A 13,615-nucleotide genomic window follows, 5' to 3' on the forward strand; every position below is an offset into this window, starting at 1 on the left:
AACTAATGGAATGGATAAAAAATCCCAAACAAGCAGGAACCATCCTTATGCTGTATCCACAAAATACACCTAACATCAAAGATAAACATTCCCTCTGGGTAAATAGATAGAAAACAATATTCTAAGCAAATGGACCTAAGAAGAAGCTGGCATAGCCATTTTAATAACCAACAAAATAAATTTCAAGCCAAAATTAATCCCACTATCTGTGGAATTTTTAGAATCTATGCATTAAAGACAAGGGCATTCAGGTTCATACAAGAAACACTGCCACAGTTTAAAGCACATATGCTACTTCATACACAGATAGTGGGAGACTTCAATTTCCCAGTCTCATCCACAGCCATATTACCTAGACAAAAACTAAACAGAGAAACGCTGAAGCTAAGTGAGGTTATAAACCAAATGGACCTAAGAGATTGTCTTTTTTTTTTTTTTCTTCTTTTTTTTTTTTTCCCCACGGGCTTATAATTTTTTATTAACTTGAGTATTTCTTATATACATTTCGAGTGTTATTCCCTTTCCCGGTTTCCGGGCAAACATCCCCCTCCCCCCTCCCCTTCCTTATGGGTGTTCCCCTCCCAACCCTCCCCCCATTGCCGCCCTCCCCCCATAGACTAGTTCACTGTGGGTTCAGTCTTAGCAGGACCCAGGGCTTCCCCTTCCACTGGTGCTCTTACTAGGATATTCATTGCTACCTATGGGGTCAGAGTCCAGGGTCAGTCCATGTATAGTCTTTAGGTAGTGGCTTAGTCCCTGGAAGCTCTGGTTGCTTGGCATTGTTGTACTTTTGGGGTCTCGAGCCCCTTCAAGCTCTTCCAGTTCTTTCTCTGATTCCTTCAATAGGGGACCTATTCTCAGTTCAGTGGTTTGCTGCTGGCATTCGCCTCTATATTTGCTGTATTCTGGCTGTGTCTCTCAGGAGCAATCTACATCCGGCTCCTGTCGGTCTGCACTTCTTTGCTTCATCCATCTTGTCTAATTGGGTGGCTGTATATGTATGGGCCACATGTGGGGCAGGCTCTGAATGGGTGTTCCTTCAGTCTCTGTTTTAATCTTTGCCTCTCTCTTCCCTGCCAAGGGTATTCTTTTTCCTCATTTAAAGAAGGAGTGAAGCATTCACATTTTGATCATCCGTCTTGAGTTTCGTTTGTTCTTAGTTACGGTTTCTATTCCTACAATGAAACACCATGACGAAGGCAACTCTTATAAAGAAAAACATTTACTTGAGGCTGGCTTGCAGTCTCAGAGGTCCAGTCTATTATCATTGTGGCAAGAAGCATGGCTATCAGGAAGACGTGGTGCTGGAGAAAGAGCTGAGAATTCTACATATTGATCCACAAGCATAAAGAAGGAGACTGTGTACCTCACTGGGCATAGCTTGAGTGTATTTAATCTCAAGGCCTGCTTTCACAGTCACACACTTTCTCCAACAAGGCCACATACACCTACTCCAAATTCCTAATAATGCCACTTACTATGGCCAACCATCCAGTCACATGAGTCTATGAGGTTGATTTCTATTCAAACCACCACACAAATATAGACACAACACAACACACACACATACACACACACACACACACACACACTCACTCACTCACAAATATCTTCTTCTCAGCACTTCATGAAACTTTCTCAAGAACCACATACTTGGGCACAAAATAAGTCTCATCAGATACAAGAAAATTGAACTAGTACCCTGGATCCCATATGGCTACCGTGGATCATAACTGGGTATCAACAACAAACAGCCTAAGCGTATAAACTCATGAAATCTGACAACTTACTCTGATTGAATAATAATAGTCAAGACAGAAATTAAAGATATCCTAGAATTAAAGGAAAATGAAGGCACACTATACCCAAACTTATGGGACACAATGAAGGCATGTTCATAGTACTCAGTGCCTGCATACAAAGAACGATCTCATACTAGACACTAGTATGAGACCTTGCCAGCACACCTGAAAGCTATAGAACAAATGGCAGACTGAGAAAGAAATTAGGGACTCAACAGCTTTGACAACCGTCTCAAATAATCTAAAATAAATAGGAGTAACTCCAACCAAGCAAGTGAAAGACTCGTATAATAAATATTTAAGACATTGAAGAAATTAAAGAAGATATCAGAAGATGGAGAGACCTCCCGTGCTTAAGGATCGATAGTCTTAATATAGTAAAAATGGTCATCCTATCAAAAGCAATCTACAGAGTCAATGTAATCAAAATTTAGACACAACTCTCCATGGATATTTAAAGGACAATTTTCAGCTTCATATGGAAACACACACTTACACGGGCACACACATGTGCCCATGCACACCCTCTTGCACACACACATACAGAATAGCATAAACAATCCTGATTTAAAAAAAACTGCTGGAGTTTTTCACTATTTTTGTCCTCAAACTGTACTTCAGAGCTATAGTAATTAAAGCAGCATAGTATTGGTACACACACACACATACACACACACACACACACACACACACACACACAATGTCAATTAATGGAATTGAATTAAAGATCCATTCACAAATCTACATACATATGTATACCCTATTTTGATAAAGAAGCTTGAAATGTATAGTATACTGAAAAAAAGGCAACATCATCAACAAATGGTGAGGTCAAACTGGATATCTGCATGTAGAAGAATCCAAATAGATCCATACTTATCACCCTGCACAAAACTCAATTCCAAAATAGTTTAAAGTGCTCAATATAAAATTAGATACACTGAATATGATAGAAAAAATGGGCAATAATCTTGACTCAATAGCAAAGAAACTGATAGCACATACGCTAAGATTGAGTGTTAATAAATGGGACTTCATGAAACTGAGAAACTTCCATCCAGCAAAAGATGCTCTAGTGATTTGAATAAGAACGGCCGCTATGGCTCATATATTTAAATGCTTGATCATCAGGGAGTGGCACTACTTGAAAAGAATTAAGAGGTGTGGCCTTGCTGGATGGAGTATGTGTGCCCTTGTTGGAGAGAGTATATCACCCAGTGTCTCTCTTCTTGCTGCCTGTGGATCCAGATGTATAATTCTTAGCTTCTTTTCCAGCACTGTGTCTGCCTGCATGCCCCCATGCTCCCCATCAAGATGGGAATGGACTAAATCTCTGAAATGATAAACCAGCTCCAATTACGGGCTTTGTTCTTTAAAGGCTGCTGTGGTCATGATATCTCATCACGCAATAGACCACTGACTAAGACATACACATCGTTTGGACAAAACAGCATCCTACAGAATGGGAAAATATTTTTACCAACAACACATCCAATAGAGAGCTAATATCTAAAATATATAAAGGTCTCAAAAGCTAGATATCAAAAAACCGAAATAAACCAAATTGAAAATGGGTACAGACCTAAAGAGAGACATCTTAAAAAGGAAAACCAAATGTCTGAGAAACAACTTAAATGTTCAACATCTTTAGTTTTCAAGGAAATAGGGATCAAAACTACTTTGACACGTTACCTCAATTATAATGACTAATATTAATAAAAACAATTGAGAGCTCATGCTGACAAGGATGTGGAATAAGAGGATTACTCATCCACTTCTTGTGAGACTGAAAACCAGTACAACCACTAAGGAAATCAGAGAAACCACTGTGGTAGTTCATAGAAAGATGAAACTTGATTTATCTCAAGATCCAGCTATATTACTCTCGGGCATATACCCAAACGACACTTCATCTACCACAGACGCTAGCTCAGCAATGTTTACTGATGCTCTGTCTGTAATAGCAAGAAACTAGAAACAACCTAGATATCCCTCAACAGATGAATGGATACAGAAAATGTGGTACTTTTACACAATGGAATATTACTCAGCCTTTTTATTAATGAAATTTGCAGGTAAATGGATAGAACTAGGAAAAAAGATCCTGAGCAGAATAACTTGAATCCAGAGAGACCGAGGCAGAACCATTCACAGGTCTGCACCAGATAGGATAGTCCTAGAGCTGAAAAGAATAAGTGGACACGTGCCCTCATCCCCAACTGAGGAACAATCTCCAAGTGATAACCACTTGCAAATGAAAATTTAGTTTCCTCCAAACACATTTGGAGTTTTCCTCTGGGAAAACAAACTATTCTGAAGGGTAGGTTACAATCCCAGCAGTAGATGGTCAACAGAAACGGTACTCCAGGGAATCTTTGAAGGTTCCTTATCTCATAAAGTACTGCGAGGGTGTTCCTTATTTCATTTTATTCTTTATTTTTTATTCTTACTTTACATTATTTTTTCTGTCCCTCAATCCCCCTCCCCACCTCCTACAGGTCTTTGGGAATTATGTTGTAGCTTCTAGGTTAGTGCTTTTTACAGGATTCCTGAGTGTGTGGATGAGTGGTTTCTGGGTCTGTTATCTGTTTCTCATATTTCCTTTGTTTCTGTTTGTTTTGACCTATTCTGATATGTTAGTTTTTGTTTATTATTGTTATTGTTGTTATTATTATTATTAATTATTATTCCTTAGAAGCCCATTTGTTGTTTAATGAGGGAGAGAAGAGGGATGGATCTGGATGGAAACGGGGAGGGACTGGAAGGAGTAGAGTGTAGAGTGAGTCTACATTATATGAGAAAAAGAATCTATTCTCAATACAAGGAAAAATAAAGAAAAAAGAACATTAAAGTTTGAAAAGCACTTCAGGAGAGAAGGGAAAGGACTATTTAAGTGAAGTTTAGAGAAGATTTTTCACATAGAATGTGAGATTCCAGCAAACACTGGAAAGATCATTTTTGGTGGAGTTCAAAGAATGAAATTGGGGATAAATCAAGCTAGGGTATGTGGTTAAATAAAACTCTGGAGATAGTAACCCTTGTACCAAGTAGGTTTTTTGTTTTTGTTTTTGTTTTGTTTTTATTTTCATTTTGTTTTGCAAAGTAGAAAATGACAGCCTTAAGTTTATAACACAAGAATTGTCATCATTCAGCTACAAGTCTGGCTATAAGTAGTTCTAGGGATGAGCTGAAGGGATGAGCAATTCAACAATGTCATCCAAAAAAAATCCTTTATTTTCTGTTGTGTTATCCAATTTTCCCATTATTTCAGCTATGAGGCTCACTTCTCTTCTTAGCCTCAAGACATTTGCTCAGTTGAAAGTATTCCATGAAGCATTAAGTATGTCTACCTTGTTTTATGTTCCTTTTAGAGATAAAACAAATCTTCTCAAAGCCATCAGTAAATTTCCCTTCATGTGTCATTGACCTGTGCTTTAAAATTTGCATGCGATCCTACCAATTGCTTGGAGCAATGAATGCCACCACTTTGATGGGTGCATGAGAGCTCTTATTCAATGTGGTAGTAATATATTATGAACAGTTTCTTTGGAAAATGGTTTGATATTCTTACAAAATTAAACATACTCTTATTATGTGATCCAATTATTATATTTCTTTAAGTTAAGTGGTTATGAATAGTCTTGCTTGGGGAAGAGCCCAGCATCCCTTGAAAGAAATATGCCCAGGAAGAAAATCAACAAAAAATTGGGGTTTCATTTGAAAAGAAAAAGGATGTCTATTAACTAAACTAACTGCCAGGCATCTTTCAAGTTTGTCTTATTGAACCTAACTCTAATTAGCCTCCTTTACTTGAAGAAAATGCCACCCTTAGAACAAATAAAATTTAAAAAAAGCAATAGATAAGTACAAAGATGAAAATCATTATTATCTAGTTTTCCACTCACAGTGCTGCTTATCAACCCAAAAGAACCTCTTCTGTACCTCAAATTTTAAAGTACATTCTTGGTTTTACTTTAGAGAGCATCAGTTGTCTTAATAACTCTAAACTATATCACATTAATCATGGTAAATCCAGACTCTCTTTTCACTGGCTTGCATTTGCTCTTCTGATACAGAGACTAACACTTAAGATTTATTGAGTGGCATCTGGTTAATTAAATGTCTATTTCCTCCTGCCTGTTAAAGGGATCATAACACAGACAGACAATGTTGGGAGGATAATTAAAGTGCAACCAGAGATCAGGACTAACCTTGAAACTCACTTTAATTAAAATTAAAACAGGAGCGATATGTGGAAAGAATTACTGCCTTTGTCTGAGCTGTCTGTATACTTAAAACCTTACTCTGGAAATCTGTATTTTGCTTACCTCCATTTTTATATATGGATGAAAGTTTTATTTTCCATGGACCTCTCTTTTGCAAATATGTTTACATTTGGCCTTCAAGAAAACTCATTCTCAGTATTCACAATATCTGTAACAAGTTCAAACAAGACAAAATCTCAGCATGGAGAAGAGGAAGTGGACACAGAGTTCCAGGAAGCTATTTGCAATTGATACCATATGGGAAAGGGAAATCTGTTTTCTCCAACAGAGTGACACTGGGCATATCAACCACACTCCAGGGCAGGCCTCATGACCAGAAGTAATTGCCCAACACAAAACAGACTCCATGTTTTGGGATTTGGTTTCTTTGTGTGTATATATATGCATACCCATGGTCATGGTCAAGACATTTTTGCTCTCTTTCGGTATTTTTTAGTCTTTTTTTCAACATTTTTTATTTGTTATTGTTATTGTTTTTTTTTTCTTTTCTTTTTTTTTAATTAACTTGAGTATTTCTTATATACATTTCTTTTTTTTTTTTTTTTATTAACTTGAGTATTTCTTATATACATTTCGAGTGTTATTCCCTTTCCCGGTTTCCGGGCAAACATCCCCTCCCCCCTCCCCTTCCTTATGGGTGTTCCCCTCCCAACCCTCCCACCATTGCCGCCCTCCCCCCATAGACTAGTTCACTGGGGGTTCAGTCTTAGCAGGACCCAGGGCTTCCCCTTTCACTGGTGCTCTTACTAGGATATTCATTGCTACCTATGGGGTCAGAGTCCAGGGTCAGTCCATGTATAGTCTTTAGGTAGTGGCTTAGTCCCTGGAAGCTCTGGTTGCTTGGCATTGTTGTACTTTTGGGGTCTCGAGCCCCTTCAAGCTCTTCCAGTTCTTTCTCTGATTCCTTCAATAGGGGACCTATTCTCAGTTCAGTGGTTTGCTGCTGGCATTCGCCTCTGTATTTGCTGTATTCTGGCTGTGTCTCTCAGGAGCGATCTACATCCGGCTCCTGTCGGTCTGCACTTCTTTGCTTCATCCATCTAGTCCAATTGGGTGGCTGTATATGTATGGGCCAAATGTGGGACAGGCTCTGAATGGGTGTTCCTTCAGTCTCTGTTTTAATCTTTGCCTCTCCCTTCCCTGCCAAGGGTATTCTTTTTCCTCATTTAAAGAAGGAGTGAAGCATTCACATTTTGATCATCCGTCTTGAGTTTCGTTTGTTCTAGGGATCTAGGGTAATTCAAGCATTTGGGCTAATAGCCACTTATCAATGAGTGCATACCATGTATGTCTTTCTGTGATTGGGTTAGTTCACTCAGGATGATATTTTCCAGTTCCAACCATTTGCCTACGAATTTCATAAACTCGTTGTATTTGATAGCTGAGTAGTATTCCATTGTGTAGATGTACCACATTTTCTGTATCCATTCCTCTGTTGAAGGGCATCTGGGTTCTTTCCATTTTCTGGCTATTATAAATAAGGCTGCGATGAACATAGTGGAGCACGTGTCTCTTTTATATGTTGAGGCATCTTTTGGGTATATGCCCAAGAGAGGTATAGCTGGATCCTCAGGCAGTTCAATGTCCAATTTTCTGAGGAACCTCCAGACTGATTTCCAGAATGGTTTTACCAGTCTGCAATCCCACCAACAATGGAGGAGTGTTCCTCTTTCTCCACAACCTCGCCAGCATCTGCTGTCACCTGAGTTTTTGATCTTAGCCAATCGCACTGGTGTGAGGTGAAATCTCAGGGTTGTTTTGATTTGCATTTCCCTTATGACTAAAGATGTTGAACATTTCTTTAGGTGTTTCTCAGCCATTCGGCATTCCTCAGCTGTGAATTCTTTGTTTAGCTCTGAACCCCATTTTTCAATAGGGTTATTTGTTTCCCTGCGGTCTAACTTCTTGAGTTCTTTGTATATTTTGGATATAAGGCCTCTATCTGTTGTAGGGTTGGTAAAGATCTTTTCCCAATCTGTTGGTTGCCGTTTTGTCCTAACCACAGTGTCCTTTGCCTTACAGAAGCTTTGCAGTTTTATGAGATCCCATTTGTCAATTCTTGATCTTAGAGCATAAGCCATTGGTGTTTTGTTCAGGAAATTTTTTCCAGTGCCCATGTGTTCCAGATGCTTCCCTAGTTTTTCTTCTATTAGTTTGAGTGTGTCTGGTTTGATGTGGAGGTCCTTGATCCACTTCGACTTAAGCTTTGTACAGGGTGATAAGCATGGATCGATCTGCATTCTTCTACATGTTGACCTCCAGTTGAACCAGCACCATTTGCTGAAAATGCTATCTTTTTTCCATTGGATGGTTTTGGCTCCTTTGTCAAAAATCAAGTGACCATAGGTGTGTGGGTTCATTTCTGGGTCTTCAATTCTATTCCATTGGTCTATCTGTCTGTCTCTGTACCAATACCATGCAGTTTTTATCACTATTGCTCTGTAATACTGCTTGAGTTCAGGGATAGTGATTCCCCCTGAAGTCCTTTTATTGTTGAGGATAGCTTTAGCTATCCTGGGTTTTTTGTTATTCCAGATGAATTTGCAAATTGTTCTGTCTAACTCTTTGAAGAATTGGATTGGTATTTTGATGGGGAGTGCATTGAATCTGTAGATTGCTTTTGGTAAAATGGCCATTTTTACTATATTAATCCTGCCAATCCATGAGCATGGGAGATCTTTCCATCTTCTGAGGTCTTCTTCAATTTCTTTCTTCAGTGTCTTGAAGTTCTTATTGTACAGATCTTTTACTTGCTTGGTTAAAGTCACACCGAGGTACTTTATATTATTTGGGTCTATTATGAAGGGTGTCGTTTCCCTAATTTCTTTCTCGGCTTGTTTCTCTTTTGTATAGAGGAAGGCAACTGATTTATTTGAGTTAATTTTATACCCAGCCACTTAGCTGAAGTTGTTTATCAGCTTTAGTAGTTCTCTGGTGGAACTTTTGGGATCACTTAAATATACTATCATATCATCTGCAAATTGTGATATTTTGACCTCTTCTTTTCCGATCTGTATCCCTTTGATCTCCTTTTGTTGTCTGATTGCTCTGGCTAGAACTTCAAGAACTATATTGAATAAGTAGGGAGAGAGTGGGCAGCCTTGTCTAGTCCCTGATTTTAGTGGGATTGCTTCAAGTTTCTCTCCATTTAGTTTAATGTTAGCAACTGGTTTGCTGTATATGGCTTTTACTATGTTTAGGTATGGGCCTTGAATTCCTATTCTTTCCAGGACTTTTATCATGAAGGGGTGTTGAATTTTGTCAAATGCTTTCTCAGCATCTAATGAAATGATCATGTGGTTCTGTTCTTTCAGTTTGTTTATATAATGGATCACGTTGATGGTTTTCCGTATATTAAACCATCCCTGCATGCCTGGGATGAAGCCTACTTGATCATGGTGGATGATTGTTTTGATGTGCTCTTGAATTCGGTTTGCCAGAATTTTATTGAGTATTTTTGCGTCGATATTTATAAGGGAAATTGGTCTGAAGTTCTCTTTCTTTGTTGTGTCTTTGTGTGGTTTAGGTATAAGAGTAATTGTAGATTCGTAGAAGGAATTCGGTAGGGCTCCATCTGTTTCAATTTTGTGGAATAGTTTGGATAATATTGGTATGAGGTCTTCTATGAAGGTTTGATAGAATTCTGCACTAAACCCATCTGGACCTGGGCTCTTTTTGGTTGGGAGACCTTTAATGACTGCTTCTATTTCCTTAGGAGTTAGGGGGTTGTTTAACTGGTTTATCTGTTCCTGATTTAACTTTGATACCTGGTATCTGTCTAGGAAATTGTCCATTTCCTGAACATTTTCAAATTTTGTTGAATATAGGTTTTTATAGTAAGATCTGATGATTTTTTGAATTTCCTCTGAATCTGTAGTTATGTCTCCCTTTTCATTTCTGATTTTGTTAATTTGGACGCACTCTCTGTGTCCTCTCGTTAGTCTGGCTAAGGGTTTATCTATCTTGTTGATTTTCTCAAAGAACCAACTTTTGGTCCTGTTGATTCTTTCTATGGTCCTTTTTGTTTCTACTTGGTTGATTTCAGCTCTGAGTTTGATTATTTCCTGCCTTCTACTCCTCCTGGGTGTATTTGCTTCTTTTTGTTCTAGAGCTTTTAGGTGTGCTGTCATGCTGCTGACATATGCTCTTTCCTGTTTCTTTCTGCAGGCACTCAGCGCTATGAGTTTTCCTCTTAGCACAGCTTTCATTGTGTCCCATAAGTTTGAGTATGTTGTATCTTCATTTTCATTAAATTCTAAAAAGTTTTTAATTTCTTTCTTTATTTCTTCCTTGACCAGGTTATCATTGAGTAGAGCATTGTTCAATTTCCACGTATATGTGGGCATTCTTCCCTTATTGTTATTGAAGACCAGTTTTAGGCCGTGGTGGTCCGATAGCACGCATGGGATTATTTCTATCTTTCTGTACCTGTTGAGGCCCGTTTTTTGACCAATTATATGGTCAATTTTGGAGAAAGTACCATGAGGAGCTGAGAAGAAGGTATATCCTTTTGCTTTAGGATAGAATGTTCTATAAATATCCGTTAAGTCCATTTGGCTCATGACTTCTCTTAGTCTGTCGACATCACTGTTTAATTTCTGTTTCCATGATCTGTCCATTGATGAGAGTGGGGTGTTGAAATCTCCCACTATTATTGTGTGAGGTGCAATGTGTGTTTTGAGCTTTAGTAAGGTTTCTTTTACGTATGTAGGTGCCCTTGTATTTGGGGCATAGATATTTAGGATTGAGAGTTCATCTTGGTGGATTTTTCCTTTGATGAATATGAAGTGTCCTTCCTTATCTTTTTTGATGACTTTTAGTTGGAAATTGATTTTATTTGATATTAGAATGGCTACTCCAGCTTGCTTCTTCTGACCATTTGCTTGGAAAGTTGTTTTCCAGCCTTTCACTCTGAGGTAGTGTCTGTCTTTGTCTCTGAGGTGTGTTTCCTGTAGGCAGCAGAATGCAGGGTCCTCGTTGCGTATCCAGTTTGTTAATCTATGTCTTTTTATTGGGGAGTTGAGGCCATTGATATTGAGAGATATTAAGGAATAGTGATTATTGTTTCCCTTTATATTCATATTTGGATGTGAGGGTATGTTTGTGTGCTTTCATTCTCTTTGTTTTGTTGCCAAGACGATTAGTTTCTTGCTTCTTCTAGGGTATAGCTTGCCTCCTTATGTTGGGCTTTACCATTTATTATCCTTTGTAGTGCTGGATTTGTAGAAAGATATTGTGTAAATTTGGTTTTGTCATGGAATATCTTGGTTTCTCCATCAATGTTAATTGAGAGTTTTGCTGGATACAGTAACCTGGGCTGGCATTTGTGTTCTCTTAGGGTCTGTATGACATCAGTCCAGGATCTTCTGGCCTTCATAGTTTCTGGCGAGAAGTCTGGTGTGATTCTGATGGGTCTCCCTTTATATGTTACTTGACCTTTTTCCCTTACTGCTTTTAATATTCTTTCTTTATTTTGTGCGTTTGGTGTTTTGACAATTATGTGACGGGAGGTGTTTCTTTTCTGGTCCAATCTATTTGGAGTTCTGTAGGCTTCTTGTATGCCTATGGGTATCTCTTTTTTTAGGTTAGGGAAGTTTTCTTCTATGATTTTGTTGAAGATATTTACTGGTCCTTTGAGCTGGGAGTCTTCACTCTCTTCTATACCTATTATCCTTAGGTTTGATCTTCTCATTGAGTCCTGGATTTCCTGTATGTTTTGGACCAGTAGCTTTTTCCGCTTTACATTATCTTTGACAGTTGAGTCAATGATTTCTATGGAATCTTCTGCTCCTGAGATTCTCTCTTCCATCTCTTGTATTCTGTTGGTGAAGCTTGTATCTACAGCTCCTTGTCTCTTCTTTTGGTTTTCTATATCCAGGGTTGTTTCCATGTGTTCTTTCTTGATTGCTCCTATTTCCATTTTTAATTCCTTCATCTGTTTGATTGTGTTTTCCTGGAATTCTTTCAGGGATTTTTGCCATTCCTCTCTGTAGGCCTCTACTTGTTTATTAATGATTTCCTGTGTTTCCCTAAGTGTGTTCATGTCTTTCTTGAAGTCCTCCAGCATCATGATCAAATATGATTTTGAAACTAGATCTTGCTTTTCTGGTGTGTTTGGATATTCCATGTTTGTTTTGGTGGGAGAATTGGGCTCCGATGATGGCATGCAGTCTTGGTTTCTGTTGCTTGGGTTCCTGCGCTTGCCTCTCGCCATCAGATTATCTCTAGTGTTACTTTGTTCTGCTATTTCTGACAGTGGCTAGACTGACCTATAAGCCTGTGTGTCAGGAGTGCTGTAGACCTGTTTTCCTCTCTTTCAGTCAGTTATGGGGACAGTGTGTTCTGCTTTCGGGCGTGTAGTTTTTCCTCTCTACAGGTCTTCAGCTGTTCCTGTGGGCCTGTGTCTTGAGTTCACCAGGCAGCTTTCTTGCAGCAGAAAATTTGGTCTTACCTGTGGTCCCGAGGCTCAGGTTCGCTCGTGGGGTGCTGCCCAGGGGCTCTCTGCAGCGGCAGCAACCAGGAAGACCTGTGCCGCCCCTTCCGGGAGCTTCAGTGCACCAGGGTTCCAGATGGTCTTTGGCTTTTTCCTCTGGCGTCCGAGATGTGTGTGCAGGGAGCAGTCTCTTCTGGTTTCCCAGGTTTGTCTGCTTCTCTGAAGGTTTAGCTCTCCCTCCCACGGGATTTGGGTGCAGAGAACTGTTTATCCGGTCTGTTTCTTTCAGGTTCCGGCGGTGTCTCAGGCGCAGAAGTCCTGCCGCTCCTGGGCCCTCCCCCACGGGAGCCCAGAGGCCTTATACAGTTTCCTCTTGGGCCAGGGATGTGGGCAGGGGTGAGCAGTGTTGGTGGTCTCTTCCGCTCTGCAGCCTCAGGAGTGCCCACCTGACCAGGCGGTTGGGTCTCTCTCTCACCGGGTCTGGGAGCAGAGAGCTGCTGCGGGGCCGGGATCCGCGGGTGTGGGACTTCCGGTAAACACAGACCGTGCCTCCTAGAGAAATTCTGCTTCCGTGTCCCAAGCTCACCAGGCAGCTTTCTTGCAGCAGAAAATTTGGTCTTACCTGTGGTCCCGAGGCTCAGGTTCGCTCGTGGGGTGCTGCCCAGGGGCTCTCTGCAGCGGCAGCAACCAGGGAGACCTGTGCCGCCCCTTCCGGGAGCTTCAGTGCACCAGGGTTCCAGATGGTCTTTGGCTTTTTCCTCTGGCGTCCGAGATGTGTGTGCAGGGAGCAGTCTCTTCTGGTTTCCCAGGTTTGTCTGCTTCTCTGAAGGTTTAGCTCTCCCTCCCACGGGATTTGGGTGCAGAGAACTGTTTATCCGGTCTGTTTCTTTCAGGTTCCGGCGGTGTCTCAGGCGCAGAAGTCCTGCCGCTCCTGGGCCCTCCCCCACGGGAGCCCAGAGGCCTTATACAGTTTCCTCTTGGGCCAGGGATGTGGGCAGGGGTGAGCAGTGTTGGTGGTCTCTTCCGCTCTGCAGCCTCAGGAGTGCCCACCTGACCAGGCGGTTGGGTCTCTCTCTCACCGGGTCTGGGAGCAG

General features: G+C 40.4%; 1 long non-coding RNA gene across 1 annotated transcript in view; it reads right to left on the bottom strand.

Annotated features, from left to right (window-relative positions):
* Window positions 1-13,615, bottom strand: part of LOC148004286 (uncharacterized) — a 68,065-nt gene that overhangs the window by 54,410 nt on the left and 40 nt on the right. The window contains exons 1-2 of the long non-coding RNA XR_015627920.1: window positions 13,144-13,615; window positions 6,131-6,236 (exon numbers count right to left, since the gene is read on the bottom strand). The exon at window positions 13,144-13,615 is cut by the window's right edge and continues 40 nt beyond it. This is a non-coding gene — a long non-coding RNA (uncharacterized LOC148004286). The remainder of the gene's footprint in view (window positions 1-6,130; window positions 6,237-13,143) is intronic.

The sequence above is a fragment of the Rattus norvegicus genome, chromosome 8 (genome assembly GCF_021556685.1).
Source record: "Rattus norvegicus strain SHRSP/BbbUtx chromosome 8, alternate assembly SHRSP_T2T, whole genome shotgun sequence".
NCBI classification, from domain to species: Eukaryota; Metazoa; Chordata; class Mammalia; order Rodentia; family Muridae; genus Rattus; species Rattus norvegicus.